Source organism: Misgurnus anguillicaudatus, chromosome 21 (assembly GCF_027580225.2).
Source record: "Misgurnus anguillicaudatus chromosome 21, ASM2758022v2, whole genome shotgun sequence".
NCBI classification, from domain to species: Eukaryota; Metazoa; Chordata; class Actinopteri; order Cypriniformes; family Cobitidae; genus Misgurnus; species Misgurnus anguillicaudatus.
The window spans coordinates 11,797,408-11,813,943 of record NC_073357.2 but is presented as its reverse complement, the minus strand read 5'-3'; the positions used below and the strand labels follow the sequence as shown (position 1 = coordinate 11,813,943).

Here is a 16,536-nt window from a genome sequence, read left to right as displayed (position 1 = left end):
ATATGGTGGAAGGAGAGAAATGTACAAAGTTTTATTTTGACCTAGAGAAAAAGAAAGGAAAAGCAGAGATTGTAAAGGAGATAAGAGGGAAAAATGGGGAAATCGTACAAGGAAATGAAAATATTCTAAAAGAAATAAAGGCCTTTTATGAGGACCTTTTCAGTACACAAGGTGAAGAGGAGAAAGAAAAAAAACAATTATTAAATCTAATAAAATCAAAATTAAGTAAAGAAGATAAAGATGTATGTGACCATGATTTCAGAGATGAAGAGATTGAACAAGCAATAGATCAACTAAACAGAAAGAAGAGTCCGGGAATAGATGGTTTGGGGAGTGAATTTTACAAATGTTTTAAAGAGGTTTTAACAAAGATTTTAAAGGAGGTTTTTAAGGAAATTTTTGAAAAAGAGGAAGTAAATGAAAGGATGAGAATAGGTTTGATGAAAATTATATATAAAAGGAAAGGGGAGAGGGTAGACTTAAAGAACTATAGACCAATTTCAATGTTGAACACAGATTTTAAAATTATAGCAAAGGTTTTAGCAAATAGACTGAAGGAAGTGATGCCAACTATAATAAAAACAAATCAAGCATATGCAGTCAAAGGAAGAGACATAGCTGACATAACAATGAGTATAAGGGACATGATATGGTACATAAAACAAGAAAATAAGGATGGGTACATAATCAGTTTAGATTTTGAAAAAGCTTTTGATAGGGTGGAACATGGTTTTTTATTTGATGTTTTAAAGAGTTTTGGTTTTGGGGAAAATTTTATCAAATGGATTAGAATCTTATACAAGGGGGCTTTGACAAAAATTAAATGCAATGGGTTTTTAACTGAATGTTTTAAAATTACGAGATCAATACGGCAAGGTTGTCCACTCTCGGCACTGTTATATTCACTTGTATCAGAACCACTGGGATTAGCTATAAAGGAAAATACAAAAATAACAGGAATTGAGATCGAGGGAATAATGTCTGAAGGGAAAGTTTTTCAGTATGCAGATGACACAACAATAATTGTAAATAGGAAAGAAAGTGTACAAGAGGCCATGAATGTTGTCAAGAAATTTTGTAAAGCATCAGGAGGTAAAGTTAATGAGGATAAAACAGTGTACATGAGGTTTGGCAAAGCTGTGCTTTTAAATGATTATTTTAATTTTAAAGAGGTAGAAGAAATGAAAATTTTAGGACTTTTATTGGGGAAAAATGAGAAAAAAACAAGAGATGAAATGTGGGAACAACTGATATCAGGAATAGAAAGAAAAATAAACTTTTGGAAATTAAGAACTTTAAGCTTGAAGGGGAAGGTTTTAACTTTGAATGTTTTAATGGTTTCTAAATTGTGGTATGTTTTATACTTATCTGAAATGCCAATATGGATAGAAAAGAGGTTGAAGAAATGTTTTCTTGATTTTATTTGGAACGGCAAACCGCCAAGAATAGCTTACAACACGATTTTAGGGGATATAGAAAAAGGCGGTCTAGGATTAATGGATGTAGAACAAAGGAAAAACAGTCTAAGAGTAAAAGCAGTTAAAAAGTATTTACAAGAAGAAAACAAGGCAGAATGGAAGAAAACAATGAAATTTTTTTTAAACAGATGTGAAAATTTTAACATGGAGGATGGAATTTTATGGATGAAAACGAAAAGTTGGATGACAGAGAGAATACCTGGGTTTTATAGAGAATTGCTTAGTGCTTGGGGGAAGTTTTTAACAAATATTGAATATGACCCACGAGGAAGAGAAAACATTTTAAATCAACCTCTGTTCTTGAACAACAAGATTTTAAAACAAGACAAAGTCATTTATTTTAAGAAATGGATGGAAGTGGGAATAACTAAAGTAAAAGATGTAATGTATGAAGTGAAAGAAGGTTTCTTACCTGTACAATGTGTGTATGATGCAATGGATGAGGCAAAAGAGGAATACAGCAAACAAGAAATTATAAATAAGTATGAAGTAATTAAACAAGCTATACCCAAAGAGTGGATTAAAAGAATAGAAAATATGGAAAAGGAAAAAGAACAGAAAGACATTCAAGTGAATTTGGGTGAAAAAGTATACACTCTCAAAGAATGCAGTATTAAGATGTTTTATTGCTTTTTCAGAGACAGTGTTTTTAAAGAACCTATTGTAAATTGCTTCTGGCTACAGAAATTTGTGAATTTAAAACAGGAAGATATATGGAGAAACATGAGGGGAAGATGTGTAGAAACAAGACTGGAGTCCTTGGAGTACACAATAAGACATAAAGTGGTATTTACTGATGTGATTTTAAACAAAATAGGAATGGAACAAAGTGCGATGTGTAAAGTATGTCACGAAAAAGAAGAAGGAATTGTACATTTGTTTTTGTACTGCAAAGAATTGGACTCTTTTTTAAACAAATGTAAGGACATAATCAAAGAATTGGACGAACAATGGAATGAGAATGAAATGGAATGGAAGAGATTGGTGATGTTTGGTTGGAAAAGGAAAAGTCAAAACATGAAATTTATTAATTTATGTGTAATGTTAATGAAAAGTGCAATATGGGAACGACGAATTGCAGCAAAAAAAGAAAAAATTGTAATTGATGTATGGACTGTTTTTAAAAGAAAAACTGAAATGTACATGGAAAGATTGTATGCCTATTTTAAACATGAGAATATGTTAGAAGCTTTTTACAATGTTTTTACGCCCAAGGTTTGCAGTATTTTAGAGGGTTTAAAGTGGAGATTGCCAGATGTTACGGGACACATTTTTACATAATTTTAAAGGTTTTCTTTCTCATTGTTCTTTTATGTAACTATTTAACTTCATGGTAGAGTATATTTGATGTTGTTGTTTTTTTTTTTTTTTGTTTTTTGTTTTTTTGTGTAAAACAAATGGTTTTGTATGAAATGCTTTGTAATTGTTAGGAAAATTATTCAATAAAAAAAAAAAAAAAAAAAAAAAAAAAAGCACGCCCGCTCTCGTCTGATCTCGGAAGCCAAGCAGGGTCGGGCCTGGTTAGTACTTGGATGGGAGACCGCCTGGGAATACCAGGTGCTGTAAGCATTTAATTCTTTATTTAATTAATTATTTAATTATTTATTCATATAATTTTTTTCCAGAAATGCATCCTTTCTGTAAGCGTTCGCCGATGGCATGGCGTTGCCACATTAGTCTTGAAGTGGCTCTCGAATCGAGTCAGCGCTCGCTTACGGCCACACCACCCTGAGCACGCCCGCTCTCGTCTGATCTCGGAAGCCAAGCAGGGTCGGGCCTGTTTAGTACTTGGATGGGAGACCGCCTGGGAATACCAGGTGCTGTAAGCATTTAATAAATTATTTAATTATTTATTCATATAATTTTTTTCCAGAAATGCATCCTTTCTGTAAGCGTTCGCCGATGGCATGGCGTTGCCACATTAGTCTTGAAGTGGCTCTCGAATCGAGTCAGCGCTCGCTTACGGCCACACCACCCTGAGCACGCCCGCTCTCGTCTGATCTCGGAAGCCAAGCAGGGTCGGGCCTGGTTAGTACTTGGATGGGAGACCGCCTGGGAATACCAGGTGCTGTAAGCATTTAATTCTTTATTTAATTAATTATTTAATTATTTATTCATATAATTTTTTCCAGAAATGCATCCTTTCTGTAAGCGTTCGCCGATGGCATGGCGTTGCCACATTAGTCTTGAAGTGGCTCTCGAATCGAGTCAGCGCTCGCTTACGGCCACACCACCCTGAGCACGCCCGCTCTCGTCTGATCTCGGAAGCCAAGCAGGGTCGGGCCTGGTTAGTACTTGGATGGGAGACCGCCTGGGAATACCAGGTGCTGTAAGCATTTAATTCTTTATTTAATTAATTATTTAATTATTTATTCATATAATTTTTTTCCAGAAATGCATCCTTTCTGTAAGCGTTCGCCGATGGCATGGCGTTGCCACATTAGTCTTGAAGTGGCTCTCGAATCGAGTCAGCGCTCGCTTACGGCCACACCACCCTGAGCACGCCCGCTCTCGTCTGATCTCGGAAGCCAAGCAGGGTCGGGCCTGGTTAGTACTTGGATGGGAGACCGCCTGGGAATACCAGGTGCTGTAAGCATTTAATTCTTTATTTAATTAATTATTTAATTATTTATTCATATAATTTTTTTCCAGAAATGCATCCTTTCTGTAAGCGTTCGCCGATGGCATGGCGTTGCCACATTAGTCTTGAAGTGGCTCTCGAATCGAGTCAGCGCTCGCTTACGGCCACACCACCCTGAGCACGCCCGCTCTCGTCTGATCTCGGAAGCCAAGCAGGGTCGGGCCTGGTTAGTACTTGGATGGGAGACCGCCTGGGAATACCAGGTGCTGTAAGCATTTAATTCTTTATTTAATTAATTATTTAATTATTTATTCATATAATTTTTTTCCAGAAATGCATCCTTTCTGTAAGCGTTCGCCGATGGCATGGCGTTGCCACATTAGTCTTGAAGTGGCTCTCGAATCGAGTCAGCGCTCGCTTACGGCCACACCACCCTGAGCACGCCCGCTCTCGTCTGATCTCGGAAGCCAAGCAGGGTCGGGCCTGGTTAGTACTTGGATGGGAGACCGCCTGGGAATACCAGGTGCTGTAAGCATTTAATAAATTATTTAATTATTTATTCATATAATTTTTTTCCAGAAATGCATCCTTTCTGTAAGCGTTCGCCGATGGCATGGCGTTGCCACATTAGTCTTGAAGTGGCTCTCGAATCGAGTCAGCGCTCGCTTACGGCCACACCACCCTGAGCACGCCCGCTCTCGTCTGATCTCGGAAGCCAAGCAGGGTCGGGCCTGGTTAGTACTTGGATGGGAGACCGCCTGGGAATACCAGGTGCTGTAAGCATTTAATTCTTTATTTAATTAATTATTTAATTATTTATTCATATAATTTTTTTCCAGAAATGCATCCTTTCTGTAAGCGTTCGCCGATGGCATGGCGTTGCCACATTAGTCTTGAAGTGGCTCTCGAATCGAGTCAGCGCTCGCTTACGGCCACACCACCCTGAGCACGCCCGCTCTCGTCTGATCTCGGAAGCCAAGCAGGGTCGGGCCTGGTTAGTACTTGGATGGGAGACCGCCTGGGAATACCAGGTGCTGTAAGCATTTAATTCTTTATTTAATTAATTATTTAATTATTTATTCATATAATTTTTTTCCAGAAATGCATCCTTTCTGTAAGCGTTCGCCGATGGCATGGCGTTGCCACATTAGTCTTGAAGTGGCTCTCGAATCGAGTCAGCGCTCGCTTACGGCCACACCACCCTGAGCACGCCCGCTCTCGTCTGATCTCGGAAGCCAAGCAGGGTCGGGCCTGGTTAGTACTTGGATGGGAGACCGCCTGGGAATACCAGGTGCTGTAAGCATTTAATTCTTTATTTAATTAATTATTTAATTATTTATTCATATAATTTTTTTCCAGAAATGCATCCTTTCTGTAAGCGTTCGCCGATGGCATGGCGTTGCCACATTAGTCTTGAAGTGGCTCTCGAATCGAGTCAGCGCTCGCTTACGGCCACACCACCCTGAGCACGCCCGCTCTCGTCTGATCTCGGAAGCCAAGCAGGGTCGGGCCTGGTTAGTACTTGGATGGGAGACCGCCTGGGAATACCAGGTGCTGTAAGCATTTAATTCTTTATTTAATTAATTATTTAATTATTTATTCATATAATTTTTTTCCAGAAATGCATCCTTTCTGTAAGCGTTCGCCGATGGCATGGCGTTGCCACATTAGTCTTGAAGTGGCTCTCGAATCGAGTCAGCGCTCGCTTACGGCCACACCACCCTGAGCACGCCCGCTCTCGTCTGATCTCGGAAGCCAAGCAGGGTCGGGCCTGGTTAGTACTTGGATGGGAGACCGCCTGGGAATACCAGGTGCTGTAAGCATTTAATTCTTTATTTAATTAATTATTTAATTATTTATTCATATAATTTTTTTCCAGAAATGCATCCTTTCTGTAAGCGTTCGCCGATGGCATGGCGTTGCCACATTAGTCTTGAAGTGGCTCTCGAATCGAGTCAGCGCTCGCTTACGGCCACACCACCCTGAGCACGCCCGCTCTCGTCTGATCTCGGAAGCCAAGCAGGGTCGGGCCTGGTTAGTACTTGGATGGGAGACCGCCTGGGAATACCAGGTGCTGTAAGCATTTAATTCTTTATTTAATTAATTATTTAATTATTTATTCATATAATTTTTTTCCAGAAATGCATCCTTTCTGTAAGCGTTCGCCGATGGCATGGCGTTGCCACATTAGTCTTGAAGTGGCTCTCGAATCGAGTCAGCGCTCGCTTACGGCCACACCACCCTGAGCACGCCCGCTCTCGTCTGATCTCGGAAGCCAAGCAGGGTCGGGCCTGGTTAGTACTTGGATGGGAGACCGCCTGGGAATACCAGGTGCTGTAAGCATTTAATTCTTTATTTAATTAATTATTTAATTATTTATTCATATAATTTTTTTCCAGAAATGCATCCTTTCTGTAAGCGTTCGCCGATGGCATGGCGTTGCCACATTAGTCTTGAAGTGGCTCTCGAATCGAGTCAGCGCTCGCTTACGGCCACACCACCCTGAGCACGCCCGCTCTCGTCTGATCTCGGAAGCCAAGCAGGGTCGGGCCTGGTTAGTACTTGGATGGGAGACCGCCTGGGAATACCAGGTGCTGTAAGCATTTAATTCTTTATTTAATTAATTATTTAATTATTTATTCATATAATTTTTTTCCAGAAATGCATCCTTTCTGTAAGCGTTCGCCGATGGCATGGCGTTGCCACATTAGTCTTGAAGTGGCTCTCGAATCGAGTCAGCGCTCGCTTACGGCCACACCACCCTGAGCACGCCCGCTCTCGTCTGATCTCGGAAGCCAAGCAGGGTCGGGCCTGGTTAGTACTTGGATGGGAGACCGCCTGGGAATACCAGGTGCTGTAAGCATTTAATTAAATTATTTAATTATTTATTCATATAATTTTTTTCCAGAAATGCATCCTTTCTGTAAGCGTTCGCCGATGGCATGGCGTTGCCACATTAGTCTTGAAGTGGCTCTCGAATCGAGTCAGCGCTCGCTTACGGCCACACCACCCTGAGCACGCCCGCTCTCGTCTGATCTCGGAAGCCAAGCAGGGTCGGGCCTGGTTAGTACTTGGATGGGAGACCGCCTGGGAATACCAGGTGCTGTAAGCATTTAATTCTTTATTTAATTAATTATTTAATTATTTATTCATATAATTTTTTTCCAGAAATGCATCCTTTCTGTAAGCGTTCGCCGATGGCATGGCGTTGCCACATTAGTCTTGAAGTGGCTCTCGAATCGAGTCAGCGCTCGCTTACGGCCACACCACCCTGAGCACGCCCGCTCTCGTCTGATCTCGGAAGCCAAGCAGGGTCGGGCCTGGTTAGTACTTGGATGGGAGACCGCCTGGGAATACCAGGTGCTGTAAGCATTTAATTCTTTATTTAATTAATTATTTAATTATTTATTCATATAATTTTTTTCCAGAAATGCATCCTTTCTGTAAGCGTTCGCCGATGGCATGGCGTTGCCACATTAGTCTTGAAGTGGCTCTCGAATCGAGTCAGCGCTCGCTTACGGCCACACCACCCTGAGCACGCCCGCTCTCGTCTGATCTCGGAAGCCAAGCAGGGTCGGGCCTGGTTAGTACTTGGATGGGAGACCGCCTGGGAATACCAGGTGCTGTAAGCATTTAATTCTTTATTTAATTAATTATTTAATTATTTATTCATATAATTTTTTTCCAGAAATGCATCCTTTCTGTAAGCGTTCGCCGATGGCATGGCGTTGCCACATTAGTCTTGAAGTGGCTCTCGAATCGAGTCAGCGCTCGCTTACGGCCACACCACCCTGAGCACGCCCGCTCTCGTCTGATCTCGGAAGCCAAGCAGGGTCGGGCCTGGTTAGTACTTGGATGGGAGACCGCCTGGGAATACCAGGTGCTGTAAGCATTTAATTCTTTATTTAATTAATTATTTAATTATTTATTCATATAATTTTTTTCCAGAAATGCATCCTTTCTGTAAGCGTTCGCCGATGGCATGGCGTTGCCACATTAGTCTTGAAGTGGCTCTCGAATCGAGTCAGCGCTCGCTTACGGCCACACCACCCTGAGCACGCCCGCTCTCGTCTGATCTCGGAAGCCAAGCAGGGTCGGGCCTGGTTAGTACTTGGATGGGAGACCGCCTGGGAATACCAGGTGCTGTAAGCATTTAATTCTTTATTTAATTAATTATTTAATTATTTATTCATATAATTTTTTTCCAGAAATGCATCCTTTCTGTAAGCGTTCGCCGATGGCATGGCGTTGCCACATTAGTCTTGAAGTGGCTCTCGAATCGAGTCAGCGCTCGCTTACGGCCACACCACCCTGAGCACGCCCGCTCTCGTCTGATCTCGGAAGCCAAGCAGGGTCGGGCCTGGTTAGTACTTGGATGGGAGACCGCCTGGGAATACCAGGTGCTGTAAGCATTTAATTCTTTATTTAATTAATTATTTAATTATTTATTCATATAATTTTTTTCCAGAAATGCATCCTTTCTGTAAGCGTTCGCCGATGGCATGGCGTTGCCACATTAGTCTTGAAGTGGCTCTCGAATCGAGTCAGCGCTCGCTTACGGCCACACCACCCTGAGCACGCCCGCTCTCGTCTGATCTCGGAAGCCAAGCAGGGTCGGGCCTGGTTAGTACTTGGATGGGAGACCGCCTGGGAATACCAGGTGCTGTAAGCATTTAATTCTTTATTTAATTAATTATTTAATTATTTATTCATATAATTTTTTTCCAGAAATGCATCCTTTCTGTAAGCGTTCGCCGATGGCATGGCGTTGCCACATTAGTCTTGAAGTGGCTCTCGAATCGAGTCAGCGCTCGCTTACGGCCACACCACCCTGAGCACGCCCGCTCTCGTCTGATCTCGGAAGCCAAGCAGGGTCGGGCCTGGTTAGTACTTGGATGGGAGACCGCCTGGGAATACCAGGTGCTGTAAGCATTTAATTCTTTATTTAATTAATTATTTAATTATTTATTCATATAATTTTTTTCCAGAAATGCATCCTTTCTGTAAGCGTTCGCCGATGGCATGGCGTTGCCACATTAGTCTTGAAGTGGCTCTCGAATCGAGTCAGCGCTCGCTTACGGCCACACCACCCTGAGCACGCCCGCTCTCGTCTGATCTCGGAAGCCAAGCAGGGTCGGGCCTGGTTAGTACTTGGATGGGAGACCGCCTGGGAATACCAGGTGCTGTAAGCATTTAATTCTTTATTTAATTAATTATTTAATTATTTATTCATATAATTTTTTTCCAGAAATGCATCCTTTCTGTAAGCGTTCGCCGATGGCATGGCGTTGCCACATTAGTCTTGAAGTGGCTCTCGAATCGAGTCAGCGCTCGCTTACGGCCACACCACCCTGAGCACGCCCGCTCTCGTCTGATCTCGGAAGCCAAGCAGGGTCGGGCCTGGTTAGTACTTGGATGGGAGACCGCCTGGGAATACCAGGTGCTGTAAGCATTTAATTCTTTATTTAATTAATTATTTAATTATTTATTCATATAATTTTTTTCCAGAAATGCATCCTTTCTGTAAGCGTTCGCCGATGGCATGGCGTTGCCACATTAGTCTTGAAGTGGCTCTCGAATCGAGTCAGCGCTCGCTTACGGCCACACCACCCTGAGCACGCCCGCTCTCGTCTGATCTCGGAAGCCAAGCAGGGTCGGGCCTGGTTAGTACTTGGATGGGAGACCGCCTGGGAATACCAGGTGCTGTAAGCATTTAATTCTTTATTTAATTAATTATTTAATTATTTATTCATATAATTTTTTTCCAGAAATGCATCCTTTCTGTAAGCGTTCGCCGATGGCATGGCGTTGCCACATTAGTCTTGAAGTGGCTCTCGAATCGAGTCAGCGCTCGCTTACGGCCACACCACCCTGAGCACGCCCGCTCTCGTCTGATCTCGGAAGCCAAGCAGGGTCGGGCCTGGTTAGTACTTGGATGGGAGACCGCCTGGGAATACCAGGTGCTGTAAGCATTTAATTCTTTATTTAATTAATTATTTAATTATTTATTCATATAATTTTTTTCCAGAAATGCATCCTTTCTGTAAGCGTTCGCCGATGGCATGGCGTTGCCACATTAGTCTTGAAGTGGCTCTCGAATCGAGTCAGCGCTCGCTTACGGCCACACCACCCTGAGCACGCCCGCTCTCGTCTGATCTCGGAAGCCAAGCAGGGTCGGGCCTGGTTAGTACTTGGATGGGAGACCGCCTGGGAATACCAGGTGCTGTAAGCATTTAATTCTTTATTTAATTAATTATTTAATTATTTATTCATATAATTTTTTTCCAGAAATGCATCCTTTCTGTAAGCGTTCGCCGATGGCATGGCGTTGCCACATTAGTCTTGAAGTGGCTCTCGAATCGAGTCAGCGCTCGCTTACGGCCACACCACCCTGAGCACGCCCGCTCTCGTCTGATCTCGGAAGCCAAGCAGGGTCGGGCCTGGTTAGTACTTGGATGGGAGACCGCCTGGGAATACCAGGTGCTGTAAGCATTTAATTCTTTATTTAATTAATTATTTAATTATTTATTCATATAATTTTTTTCCAGAAATGCATCCTTTCTGTAAGCGTTCGCCGATGGCATGGCGTTGCCACATTAGTCTTGAAGTGGCTCTCGAATCGAGTCAGCGCTCGCTTACGGCCACACCACCCTGAGCACGCCCGCTCTCGTCTGATCTCGGAAGCCAAGCAGGGTCGGGCCTGGTTAGTACTTGGATGGGAGACCGCCTGGGAATACCAGGTGCTGTAAGCATTTAATTCTTTATTTAATTAATTATTTAATTATTTATTCATATAATTTTTTTCCAGAAATGCATCCTTTCTGTAAGCGTTCGCCGATGGCATGGCGTTGCCACATTAGTCTTGAAGTGGCTCTCGAATCGAGTCAGCGCTCGCTTACGGCCACACCACCCTGAGCACGCCCGCTCTCGTCTGATCTCGGAAGCCAAGCAGGGTCGGGCCTGGTTAGTACTTGGATGGGAGACCGCCTGGGAATACCAGGTGCTGTAAGCATTTAATTCTTTATTTAATTAATTATTTAATTATTTATTCATATAATTTTTTTCCAGAAATGCATCCTTTCTGTAAGCGTTCGCCGATGGCATGGCGTTGCCACATTAGTCTTGAAGTGGCTCTCGAATCGAGTCAGCGCTCGCTTACGGCCACACCACCCTGAGCACGCCCGCTCTCGTCTGATCTCGGAAGCCAAGCAGGGTCGGGCCTGGTTAGTACTTGGATGGGAGACCGCCTGGGAATACCAGGTGCTGTAAGCATTTAATTCTTTATTTAATTAATTATTTAATTATTTATTCATATAATTTTTTTCCAGAAATGCATCCTTTCTGTAAGCGTTCGCCGATGGCATGGCGTTGCCACATTAGTCTTGAAGTGGCTCTCGAATCGAGTCAGCGCTCGCTTACGGCCACACCACCCTGAGCACGCCCGCTCTCGTCTGATCTCGGAAGCCAAGCAGGGTCGGGCCTGGTTAGTACTTGGATGGGAGACCGCCTGGGAATACCAGGTGCTGTAAGCATTTAATTCTTTATTTAATTAATTATTTAATTATTTATTCATATAATTTTTTTCCAGAAATGCATCCTTTCTGTAAGCGTTCGCCGATGGCATGGCGTTGCCACATTAGTCTTGAAGTGGCTCTCGAATCGAGTCAGCGCTCGCTTACGGCCACACCACCCTGAGCACGCCCGCTCTCGTCTGATCTCGGAAGCCAAGCAGGGTCGGGCCTGGTTAGTACTTGGATGGGAGACCGCCTGGGAATACCAGGTGCTGTAAGCATTTAATTCTTTATTTAATTAATTATTTAATTATTTATTCATATAATTTTTTTCCAGAAATGCATCCTTTCTGTAAGCGTTCGCCGATGGCATGGCGTTGCCACATTAGTCTTGAAGTGGCTCTCGAATCGAGTCAGCGCTCGCTTACGGCCACACCACCCTGAGCACGCCCGCTCTCGTCTGATCTCGGAAGCCAAGCAGGGTCGGGCCTGGTTAGTACTTGGATGGGAGACCGCCTGGGAATACCAGGTGCTGTAAGCATTTAATTAATTATTTATTCATATAATTTTTTTCCAGAAATGCATCCTTTCTGTAAGCGTTCGCCGATGGCATGGCGTTGCCACATTAGTCTTGAAGTGGCTCTCGAATCGAGTCAGCGCTCGCTTACGGCCACACCACCCTGAGCACGCCCGCTCTCGTCTGATCTCGGAAGCCAAGCAGGGTCGGGCCTGGTTAGTACTTGGATGGGAGACCGCCTGGGAATACCAGGTGCTGTAAGCATTTAATTCTTTATTTAATTAATTATTTAATTATTTATTCATATAATTTTTTTCCAGAAATGCATCCTTTCTGTAAGCGTTCGCCGATGGCATGGCGTTGCCACATTAGTCTTGAAGTGGCTCTCGAATCGAGTCAGCGCTCGCTTACGGCCACACCACCCTGAGCACGCCCGCTCTCGTCTGATCTCGGAAGCCAAGCAGGGTCGGGCCTGGTTAGTACTTGGATGGGAGACCGCCTGGGAATACCAGGTGCTGTAAGCATTTAATTCTTTATTTAATTAATTATTTAATTATTTATTCATATAATTTTTTTCCAGAAATGCATCCTTTCTGTAAGCGTTCGCCGATGGCATGGCGTTGCCACATTAGTCTTGAAGTGGCTCTCGAATCGAGTCAGCGCTCGCTTACGGCCACACCACCCTGAGCACGCCCGCTCTCGTCTGATCTCGGAAGCCAAGCAGGGTCGGGCCTGGTTAGTACTTGGATGGGAGACCGCCTGGGAATACCAGGTGCTGTAAGCATTTAATTCTTTATTTAATTAATTATTTAATTATTTATTCATATAATTTTTTTCCAGAAATGCATCCTTTCTGTAAGCGTTCGCCGATGGCATGGCGTTGCCACATTAGTCTTGAAGTGGCTCTCGAATCGAGTCAGTGCTCGCTTACGGCCACACCACCCTGAGCACGCCCGCTCTCGTCTGATCTCGGAAGCCAAGCAGGGTCGGGCCTGGTTAGTACTTGGATGGGAGACCGCCTGGGAATACCAGGTGCTGTAAGCATTTAATTCTTTATTTAATTAATTATTTAATTATTTATTCATATAATTTTTTTCCAGAAATGCATCCTTTCTGTAAGCGTTCGCCGATGGCATGGCGTTGCCACATTAGTCTTGAAGTGGCTCTCGAATCGAGTCAGCGCTCGCTTACGGCCACACCACCCTGAGCACGCCCGCTCTCGTCTGATCTCGGAAGCCAAGCAGGGTCGGGCCTGTTTAGTACTTGGATGGGAGACCGCCTGGGAATACCAGGTGCTGTAAGCATTTAATTAATTATTTAATTATTTATTCATATAATTTTTTTCCAGAAATGCATCCTTTCTGTAAGCGTTCGCCGATGGCATGGCGTTGCCACATTAGTCTTGAAGTGGCTCTCGAATCGAGTCAGCGCTCGCTGACGGCCACACCACCCTGAGCACGCCCGCTCTCGTCTGATCTCGGAAGCCAAGCAGGGTCGGGCCTGGTTAGTACTTGGATGGGAGACCGCCTGGGAATACCAGGTGCTGTAAGCATTTAATTCTTTATTTAATTAATTATTTAATTATTTATTCATATAATTTTTTTCCAGAAATGCATCCTTTCTGTAAGCGTTCGCCGATGGCATGGCGTTGCCACATTAGTCTTGAAGTGGCTCTCGAATCGAGTCAGCGCTCGCTTACGGCCACACCACCCTGAGCACGCCCGCTCTCGTCTGATCTCGGAAGCCAAGCAGGGTCGGGCCTGGTTAGTACTTGGATGGGAGACCGCCTGGGAATACCAGGTGCTGTAAGCATTTAATTCTTTATTTAATTAATTATTTAATTATTTATTCATATAATTTTTTTCCAGAAATGCATCCTTTCTGTAAGCGTTCGCCGATGGCATGGCGTTGCCACATTAGTCTTGAAGTGGCTCTCGAATCGAGTCAGCGCTCGCTTACGGCCACACCACCCTGAGCACGCCCGCTCTCGTCTGATCTCGGAAGCCAAGCAGGGTCGGGCCTGGTTAGTACTTGGATGGGAGACCGCCTGGGAATACCAGGTGCTGTAAGCATTTAATTCTTTATTTAATTAATTATTTAATTATTTATTCATATAATTTTTTTCCAGAAATGCATCCTTTCTGTAAGCGTTCGCCGATGGCATGGCGTTGCCACATTAGTCTTGAAGTGGCTCTCGAATCGAGTCAGCGCTCGCTTACGGCCACACCACCCTGAGCACGCCCGCTCTCGTCTGATCTCGGAAGCCAAGCAGGGTCGGGCCTGGTTAGTACTTGGATGGGAGACCGCCTGGGAATACCAGGTGCTGTAAGCATTTAATTCTTTATTTAATTAATTATTTAATTATTTATTCATATAATTTTTTTCCAGAAATGCATCCTTTCTGTAAGCGTTCGCCGATGGCATGGCGTTGCCACATTAGTCTTGAAGTGGCTCTCGAATCGAGTCAGCGCTCGCTTACGGCCACACCACCCTGAGCACGCCCGCTCTCGTCTGATCTCGGAAGCCAAGCAGGGTCGGGCCTGGTTAGTACTTGGATGGGAGACCGCCTGGGAATACCAGGTGCTGTAAGCATTTAATTCTTTATTTAATTAATTATTTAATTATTTATTCATATAATTTTTTTCCAGAAATGCATCCTTTCTGTAAGCGTTCGCCGATGGCATGGCGTTGCCACATTAGTCTTGAAGTGGCTCTCGAATCGAGTCAGCGCTCGCTTACGGCCACACCACCCTGAGCACGCCCGCTCTCGTCTGATCTCGGAAGCCAAGCAGGGTCGGGCCTGGTTAGTACTTGGATGGGAGACCGCCTGGGAATACCAGGTGCTGTAAGCATTTAATTCTTTATTTAATTAATTATTTAATTATTTATTCATATAATTTTTTTCCAGAAATGCATCCTTTCTGTAAGCGTTCGCCGATGGCATGGCGTTGCCACATTAGTCTTGAAGTGGCTCTCGAATCGAGTCAGCGCTCGCTTACGGCCACACCACCCTGAGCACGCCCGCTCTCGTCTGATCTCGGAAGCCAAGCAGGGTCGGGCCTGGTTAGTACTTGGATGGGAGACCGCCTGGGAATACCAGGTGCTGTAAGCATTTAATTCTTTATTTAATTAATTATTTAATTATTTATTCATATAATTTTTTTCCAGAAATGCATCCTTTCTGTAAGCGTTCGCCGATGGCATGGCGTTGCCACATTAGTCTATAAGTGGCTCTCGAATCGAGTCAGCGCTCGCTTACGGCCACACCACCCTGAGCACGCCCGCTCTCGTCTGATCTCGGAAGCCAAGCAGGGTCAGGCCTGGTTAGTACTTGGATGGGAGACCGCCTGGGAATACCAGGTGCTGTAAGCATTTAATTCTTTATTTAATTAATTATTTAATTATTTATTCATATAATTTTTTTCCAGAAATGCATCCTTTCTGTAAGCGTTCGCCGATGGCATGGCGTTGCCACATTAGTCTTGAAGTGGCTCTCGAATCGAGTCAGCGCTCGCTTACGGCCACACCACCCTGAGCACGCCCGCTCTCGTCTGATCTCGGAAGCCAAGCAGGGTCGGGCCTGGTTAGTACTTGGATGGGAGACCGCCTGGGAATACCAGGTGCTGTAAGCATTTAATTCTTTATTTAATTAATTATTTAATTATTTATTCATATAATTTTTTTCCAGAAATGCATCCTTTCTGTAAGCGTTCGCCGATGGCATGGCGTTGCCACATTAGTCTTGAAGTGGCTCTCGAATCGAGTCAGCGCTCGCTTACGGCCACACCACCCTGAGCACGCCCGCTCTCGTCTGATCTCGGAAGCCAAGCAGGGTCGGGCCTGGTTAGTACTTGGATGGGAGACCGCCTGGGAATACCAGGTGCTGTAAGCATTTAATTCTTTATTTAATTAATTATTTAATTATTTATTCATATAATTTTTTTCCAGAAATGCATCCTTTCTGTAAGCGTTCGCCGATGGCATGGCGTTGCCACATTAGTCTTGAAGTGGCTCTCGAATCGAGTCAGCGCTCGCTTACGGCCACACCACCCTGAGCACGCCCGCTCTCGTCTGATCTCGGAAGCCAAGCAGGGTCGGGCCTGGTTAGTACTTGGATGGGAGACCGCCTGGGAATACCAGGTGCTGTAAGCATTTAATTCTTTATTTAATTAATTATTTAATTATTTATTCATATAATTTTTTTCCAGAAATGCATCCTTTCTGTAAGCGTTCGCCGATGGCATGGCGTTGCCACATTAGTCTTGAAGTGGCTCTCGAATCGAGTCAGCGCTCGCTTACGGCCACACCACCCTGAGCACGCCCGCTCTCGTCTGATCTCGGAAGCCAAGCAGGGTCGGGCCTGGTTAGTACTTGGATGGGAGACCGCCTGGGAATACCAGGTGCTGTAAGCATTTAATTCTTTATTTAATTAATTATTTAATTATTTAT

At 44.1% G+C, this 16,536-nt stretch overlaps 52 non-coding genes across 52 annotated transcripts; all 52 read left to right on the top strand.

The window, feature by feature from the left end:
• Window positions 1-3,188: 3,188 nt before the first annotated feature.
• On the top strand, window positions 3,189-3,307 carry LOC129416836 (5S ribosomal RNA). Its single transcript, XR_008635587.2, has one exon. It is a non-coding gene; the product is annotated as a 5S ribosomal RNA (ribosomal RNA).
• Window positions 3,308-3,436: 129 nt separating this feature from the next.
• On the top strand, window positions 3,437-3,555 carry LOC129419070 (5S ribosomal RNA). The gene has a single exon (XR_008636343.1). It is a non-coding gene; the product is annotated as a 5S ribosomal RNA (ribosomal RNA).
• A 140-nt stretch (window positions 3,556-3,695) lies between these two features.
• On the top strand, window positions 3,696-3,814 carry LOC129419073 (5S ribosomal RNA). Its single transcript, XR_008636344.1, has one exon. It is a non-coding gene; the product is annotated as a 5S ribosomal RNA (ribosomal RNA).
• A 141-nt stretch (window positions 3,815-3,955) lies between these two features.
• Window positions 3,956-4,074, top strand: LOC129419082 (5S ribosomal RNA). Its single transcript, XR_008636347.1, has one exon. It is a non-coding gene; the product is annotated as a 5S ribosomal RNA (ribosomal RNA).
• Window positions 4,075-4,215: 141 nt separating this feature from the next.
• LOC129419088 (5S ribosomal RNA) lies at window positions 4,216-4,334 on the top strand. The gene has a single exon (XR_008636348.1). It is a non-coding gene; the product is annotated as a 5S ribosomal RNA (ribosomal RNA).
• Window positions 4,335-4,475: 141 nt separating this feature from the next.
• On the top strand, window positions 4,476-4,594 carry LOC129419090 (5S ribosomal RNA). Its single transcript, XR_008636356.1, has one exon. It is a non-coding gene; the product is annotated as a 5S ribosomal RNA (ribosomal RNA).
• Window positions 4,595-4,723: 129 nt separating this feature from the next.
• LOC129419096 (5S ribosomal RNA) lies at window positions 4,724-4,842 on the top strand. The gene has a single exon (XR_008636358.1). It is a non-coding gene; the product is annotated as a 5S ribosomal RNA (ribosomal RNA).
• A 141-nt stretch (window positions 4,843-4,983) lies between these two features.
• On the top strand, window positions 4,984-5,102 carry LOC129419098 (5S ribosomal RNA). The gene has a single exon (XR_008636359.1). It is a non-coding gene; the product is annotated as a 5S ribosomal RNA (ribosomal RNA).
• Window positions 5,103-5,243: 141 nt separating this feature from the next.
• On the top strand, window positions 5,244-5,362 carry LOC129419104 (5S ribosomal RNA). Its single transcript, XR_008636360.1, has one exon. It is a non-coding gene; the product is annotated as a 5S ribosomal RNA (ribosomal RNA).
• A 141-nt stretch (window positions 5,363-5,503) lies between these two features.
• LOC129419110 (5S ribosomal RNA) lies at window positions 5,504-5,622 on the top strand. Its single transcript, XR_008636361.1, has one exon. It is a non-coding gene; the product is annotated as a 5S ribosomal RNA (ribosomal RNA).
• A 141-nt stretch (window positions 5,623-5,763) lies between these two features.
• LOC129419114 (5S ribosomal RNA) lies at window positions 5,764-5,882 on the top strand. Its single transcript, XR_008636362.1, has one exon. It is a non-coding gene; the product is annotated as a 5S ribosomal RNA (ribosomal RNA).
• A 141-nt stretch (window positions 5,883-6,023) lies between these two features.
• On the top strand, window positions 6,024-6,142 carry LOC129419118 (5S ribosomal RNA). The gene has a single exon (XR_008636363.1). It is a non-coding gene; the product is annotated as a 5S ribosomal RNA (ribosomal RNA).
• A 141-nt stretch (window positions 6,143-6,283) lies between these two features.
• On the top strand, window positions 6,284-6,402 carry LOC129419124 (5S ribosomal RNA). The gene has a single exon (XR_008636364.1). It is a non-coding gene; the product is annotated as a 5S ribosomal RNA (ribosomal RNA).
• Window positions 6,403-6,543: 141 nt separating this feature from the next.
• LOC129416309 (5S ribosomal RNA) lies at window positions 6,544-6,662 on the top strand. The gene has a single exon (XR_008635257.2). It is a non-coding gene; the product is annotated as a 5S ribosomal RNA (ribosomal RNA).
• Window positions 6,663-6,803: 141 nt separating this feature from the next.
• Window positions 6,804-6,922, top strand: LOC129418298 (5S ribosomal RNA). The gene has a single exon (XR_008636077.1). It is a non-coding gene; the product is annotated as a 5S ribosomal RNA (ribosomal RNA).
• Window positions 6,923-7,052: 130 nt separating this feature from the next.
• On the top strand, window positions 7,053-7,171 carry LOC129418293 (5S ribosomal RNA). The gene has a single exon (XR_008636074.1). It is a non-coding gene; the product is annotated as a 5S ribosomal RNA (ribosomal RNA).
• A 141-nt stretch (window positions 7,172-7,312) lies between these two features.
• LOC129419146 (5S ribosomal RNA) lies at window positions 7,313-7,431 on the top strand. The gene has a single exon (XR_008636377.1). It is a non-coding gene; the product is annotated as a 5S ribosomal RNA (ribosomal RNA).
• Window positions 7,432-7,572: 141 nt separating this feature from the next.
• On the top strand, window positions 7,573-7,691 carry LOC129419149 (5S ribosomal RNA). The gene has a single exon (XR_008636378.1). It is a non-coding gene; the product is annotated as a 5S ribosomal RNA (ribosomal RNA).
• Window positions 7,692-7,832: 141 nt separating this feature from the next.
• On the top strand, window positions 7,833-7,951 carry LOC129419153 (5S ribosomal RNA). Its single transcript, XR_008636381.1, has one exon. It is a non-coding gene; the product is annotated as a 5S ribosomal RNA (ribosomal RNA).
• A 141-nt stretch (window positions 7,952-8,092) lies between these two features.
• Window positions 8,093-8,211, top strand: LOC129419160 (5S ribosomal RNA). The gene has a single exon (XR_008636382.1). It is a non-coding gene; the product is annotated as a 5S ribosomal RNA (ribosomal RNA).
• Window positions 8,212-8,352: 141 nt separating this feature from the next.
• Window positions 8,353-8,471, top strand: LOC129418267 (5S ribosomal RNA). Its single transcript, XR_008636057.1, has one exon. It is a non-coding gene; the product is annotated as a 5S ribosomal RNA (ribosomal RNA).
• A 141-nt stretch (window positions 8,472-8,612) lies between these two features.
• Window positions 8,613-8,731, top strand: LOC129418253 (5S ribosomal RNA). Its single transcript, XR_008636050.1, has one exon. It is a non-coding gene; the product is annotated as a 5S ribosomal RNA (ribosomal RNA).
• Window positions 8,732-8,872: 141 nt separating this feature from the next.
• On the top strand, window positions 8,873-8,991 carry LOC129419529 (5S ribosomal RNA). The gene has a single exon (XR_008636558.1). It is a non-coding gene; the product is annotated as a 5S ribosomal RNA (ribosomal RNA).
• Window positions 8,992-9,132: 141 nt separating this feature from the next.
• On the top strand, window positions 9,133-9,251 carry LOC129419535 (5S ribosomal RNA). The gene has a single exon (XR_008636559.1). It is a non-coding gene; the product is annotated as a 5S ribosomal RNA (ribosomal RNA).
• Window positions 9,252-9,392: 141 nt separating this feature from the next.
• LOC129417212 (5S ribosomal RNA) lies at window positions 9,393-9,511 on the top strand. Its single transcript, XR_012361053.1, has one exon. It is a non-coding gene; the product is annotated as a 5S ribosomal RNA (ribosomal RNA).
• Window positions 9,512-9,652: 141 nt separating this feature from the next.
• Window positions 9,653-9,771, top strand: LOC129415952 (5S ribosomal RNA). Its single transcript, XR_008635087.2, has one exon. It is a non-coding gene; the product is annotated as a 5S ribosomal RNA (ribosomal RNA).
• A 141-nt stretch (window positions 9,772-9,912) lies between these two features.
• On the top strand, window positions 9,913-10,031 carry LOC129415641 (5S ribosomal RNA). Its single transcript, XR_008634927.2, has one exon. It is a non-coding gene; the product is annotated as a 5S ribosomal RNA (ribosomal RNA).
• Window positions 10,032-10,172: 141 nt separating this feature from the next.
• On the top strand, window positions 10,173-10,291 carry LOC129418240 (5S ribosomal RNA). The gene has a single exon (XR_008636042.1). It is a non-coding gene; the product is annotated as a 5S ribosomal RNA (ribosomal RNA).
• Window positions 10,292-10,432: 141 nt separating this feature from the next.
• LOC129419563 (5S ribosomal RNA) lies at window positions 10,433-10,551 on the top strand. The gene has a single exon (XR_008636566.1). It is a non-coding gene; the product is annotated as a 5S ribosomal RNA (ribosomal RNA).
• A 141-nt stretch (window positions 10,552-10,692) lies between these two features.
• Window positions 10,693-10,811, top strand: LOC129419566 (5S ribosomal RNA). Its single transcript, XR_008636567.1, has one exon. It is a non-coding gene; the product is annotated as a 5S ribosomal RNA (ribosomal RNA).
• A 141-nt stretch (window positions 10,812-10,952) lies between these two features.
• On the top strand, window positions 10,953-11,071 carry LOC129419572 (5S ribosomal RNA). The gene has a single exon (XR_008636568.1). It is a non-coding gene; the product is annotated as a 5S ribosomal RNA (ribosomal RNA).
• A 141-nt stretch (window positions 11,072-11,212) lies between these two features.
• Window positions 11,213-11,331, top strand: LOC129419576 (5S ribosomal RNA). Its single transcript, XR_008636575.1, has one exon. It is a non-coding gene; the product is annotated as a 5S ribosomal RNA (ribosomal RNA).
• A 141-nt stretch (window positions 11,332-11,472) lies between these two features.
• Window positions 11,473-11,591, top strand: LOC129419582 (5S ribosomal RNA). The gene has a single exon (XR_008636576.1). It is a non-coding gene; the product is annotated as a 5S ribosomal RNA (ribosomal RNA).
• Window positions 11,592-11,732: 141 nt separating this feature from the next.
• LOC129417973 (5S ribosomal RNA) lies at window positions 11,733-11,851 on the top strand. The gene has a single exon (XR_008635924.1). It is a non-coding gene; the product is annotated as a 5S ribosomal RNA (ribosomal RNA).
• Window positions 11,852-11,992: 141 nt separating this feature from the next.
• Window positions 11,993-12,111, top strand: LOC129419598 (5S ribosomal RNA). Its single transcript, XR_008636587.1, has one exon. It is a non-coding gene; the product is annotated as a 5S ribosomal RNA (ribosomal RNA).
• A 121-nt stretch (window positions 12,112-12,232) lies between these two features.
• Window positions 12,233-12,351, top strand: LOC129417850 (5S ribosomal RNA). Its single transcript, XR_008635886.1, has one exon. It is a non-coding gene; the product is annotated as a 5S ribosomal RNA (ribosomal RNA).
• Window positions 12,352-12,492: 141 nt separating this feature from the next.
• Window positions 12,493-12,611, top strand: LOC129417800 (5S ribosomal RNA). Its single transcript, XR_008635863.1, has one exon. It is a non-coding gene; the product is annotated as a 5S ribosomal RNA (ribosomal RNA).
• Window positions 12,612-12,752: 141 nt separating this feature from the next.
• Window positions 12,753-12,871, top strand: LOC129417783 (5S ribosomal RNA). Its single transcript, XR_008635858.1, has one exon. It is a non-coding gene; the product is annotated as a 5S ribosomal RNA (ribosomal RNA).
• A 141-nt stretch (window positions 12,872-13,012) lies between these two features.
• On the top strand, window positions 13,013-13,131 carry LOC129417778 (5S ribosomal RNA). Its single transcript, XR_008635857.1, has one exon. It is a non-coding gene; the product is annotated as a 5S ribosomal RNA (ribosomal RNA).
• Window positions 13,132-13,272: 141 nt separating this feature from the next.
• LOC129417772 (5S ribosomal RNA) lies at window positions 13,273-13,391 on the top strand. The gene has a single exon (XR_008635856.2). It is a non-coding gene; the product is annotated as a 5S ribosomal RNA (ribosomal RNA).
• A 129-nt stretch (window positions 13,392-13,520) lies between these two features.
• LOC129417765 (5S ribosomal RNA) lies at window positions 13,521-13,639 on the top strand. Its single transcript, XR_008635853.2, has one exon. It is a non-coding gene; the product is annotated as a 5S ribosomal RNA (ribosomal RNA).
• A 141-nt stretch (window positions 13,640-13,780) lies between these two features.
• Window positions 13,781-13,899, top strand: LOC129419640 (5S ribosomal RNA). The gene has a single exon (XR_008636601.1). It is a non-coding gene; the product is annotated as a 5S ribosomal RNA (ribosomal RNA).
• Window positions 13,900-14,040: 141 nt separating this feature from the next.
• Window positions 14,041-14,159, top strand: LOC129419645 (5S ribosomal RNA). The gene has a single exon (XR_008636603.1). It is a non-coding gene; the product is annotated as a 5S ribosomal RNA (ribosomal RNA).
• Window positions 14,160-14,300: 141 nt separating this feature from the next.
• Window positions 14,301-14,419, top strand: LOC129417746 (5S ribosomal RNA). Its single transcript, XR_008635847.1, has one exon. It is a non-coding gene; the product is annotated as a 5S ribosomal RNA (ribosomal RNA).
• Window positions 14,420-14,560: 141 nt separating this feature from the next.
• On the top strand, window positions 14,561-14,679 carry LOC129419660 (5S ribosomal RNA). Its single transcript, XR_008636611.1, has one exon. It is a non-coding gene; the product is annotated as a 5S ribosomal RNA (ribosomal RNA).
• A 141-nt stretch (window positions 14,680-14,820) lies between these two features.
• Window positions 14,821-14,939, top strand: LOC141354621 (5S ribosomal RNA). The gene has a single exon (XR_012361050.1). It is a non-coding gene; the product is annotated as a 5S ribosomal RNA (ribosomal RNA).
• Window positions 14,940-15,080: 141 nt separating this feature from the next.
• Window positions 15,081-15,199, top strand: LOC129417670 (5S ribosomal RNA). The gene has a single exon (XR_008635826.1). It is a non-coding gene; the product is annotated as a 5S ribosomal RNA (ribosomal RNA).
• Window positions 15,200-15,340: 141 nt separating this feature from the next.
• On the top strand, window positions 15,341-15,459 carry LOC141358451 (5S ribosomal RNA). Its single transcript, XR_012364946.1, has one exon. It is a non-coding gene; the product is annotated as a 5S ribosomal RNA (ribosomal RNA).
• A 141-nt stretch (window positions 15,460-15,600) lies between these two features.
• LOC141354620 (5S ribosomal RNA) lies at window positions 15,601-15,719 on the top strand. The gene has a single exon (XR_012361049.1). It is a non-coding gene; the product is annotated as a 5S ribosomal RNA (ribosomal RNA).
• Window positions 15,720-15,860: 141 nt separating this feature from the next.
• Window positions 15,861-15,979, top strand: LOC129418516 (5S ribosomal RNA). Its single transcript, XR_008636156.1, has one exon. It is a non-coding gene; the product is annotated as a 5S ribosomal RNA (ribosomal RNA).
• A 141-nt stretch (window positions 15,980-16,120) lies between these two features.
• LOC129417467 (5S ribosomal RNA) lies at window positions 16,121-16,239 on the top strand. The gene has a single exon (XR_008635778.1). It is a non-coding gene; the product is annotated as a 5S ribosomal RNA (ribosomal RNA).
• A 141-nt stretch (window positions 16,240-16,380) lies between these two features.
• LOC129417424 (5S ribosomal RNA) lies at window positions 16,381-16,499 on the top strand. Its single transcript, XR_008635764.1, has one exon. It is a non-coding gene; the product is annotated as a 5S ribosomal RNA (ribosomal RNA).
• The last annotated feature ends 37 nt before the right edge of the window (window positions 16,500-16,536 follow it).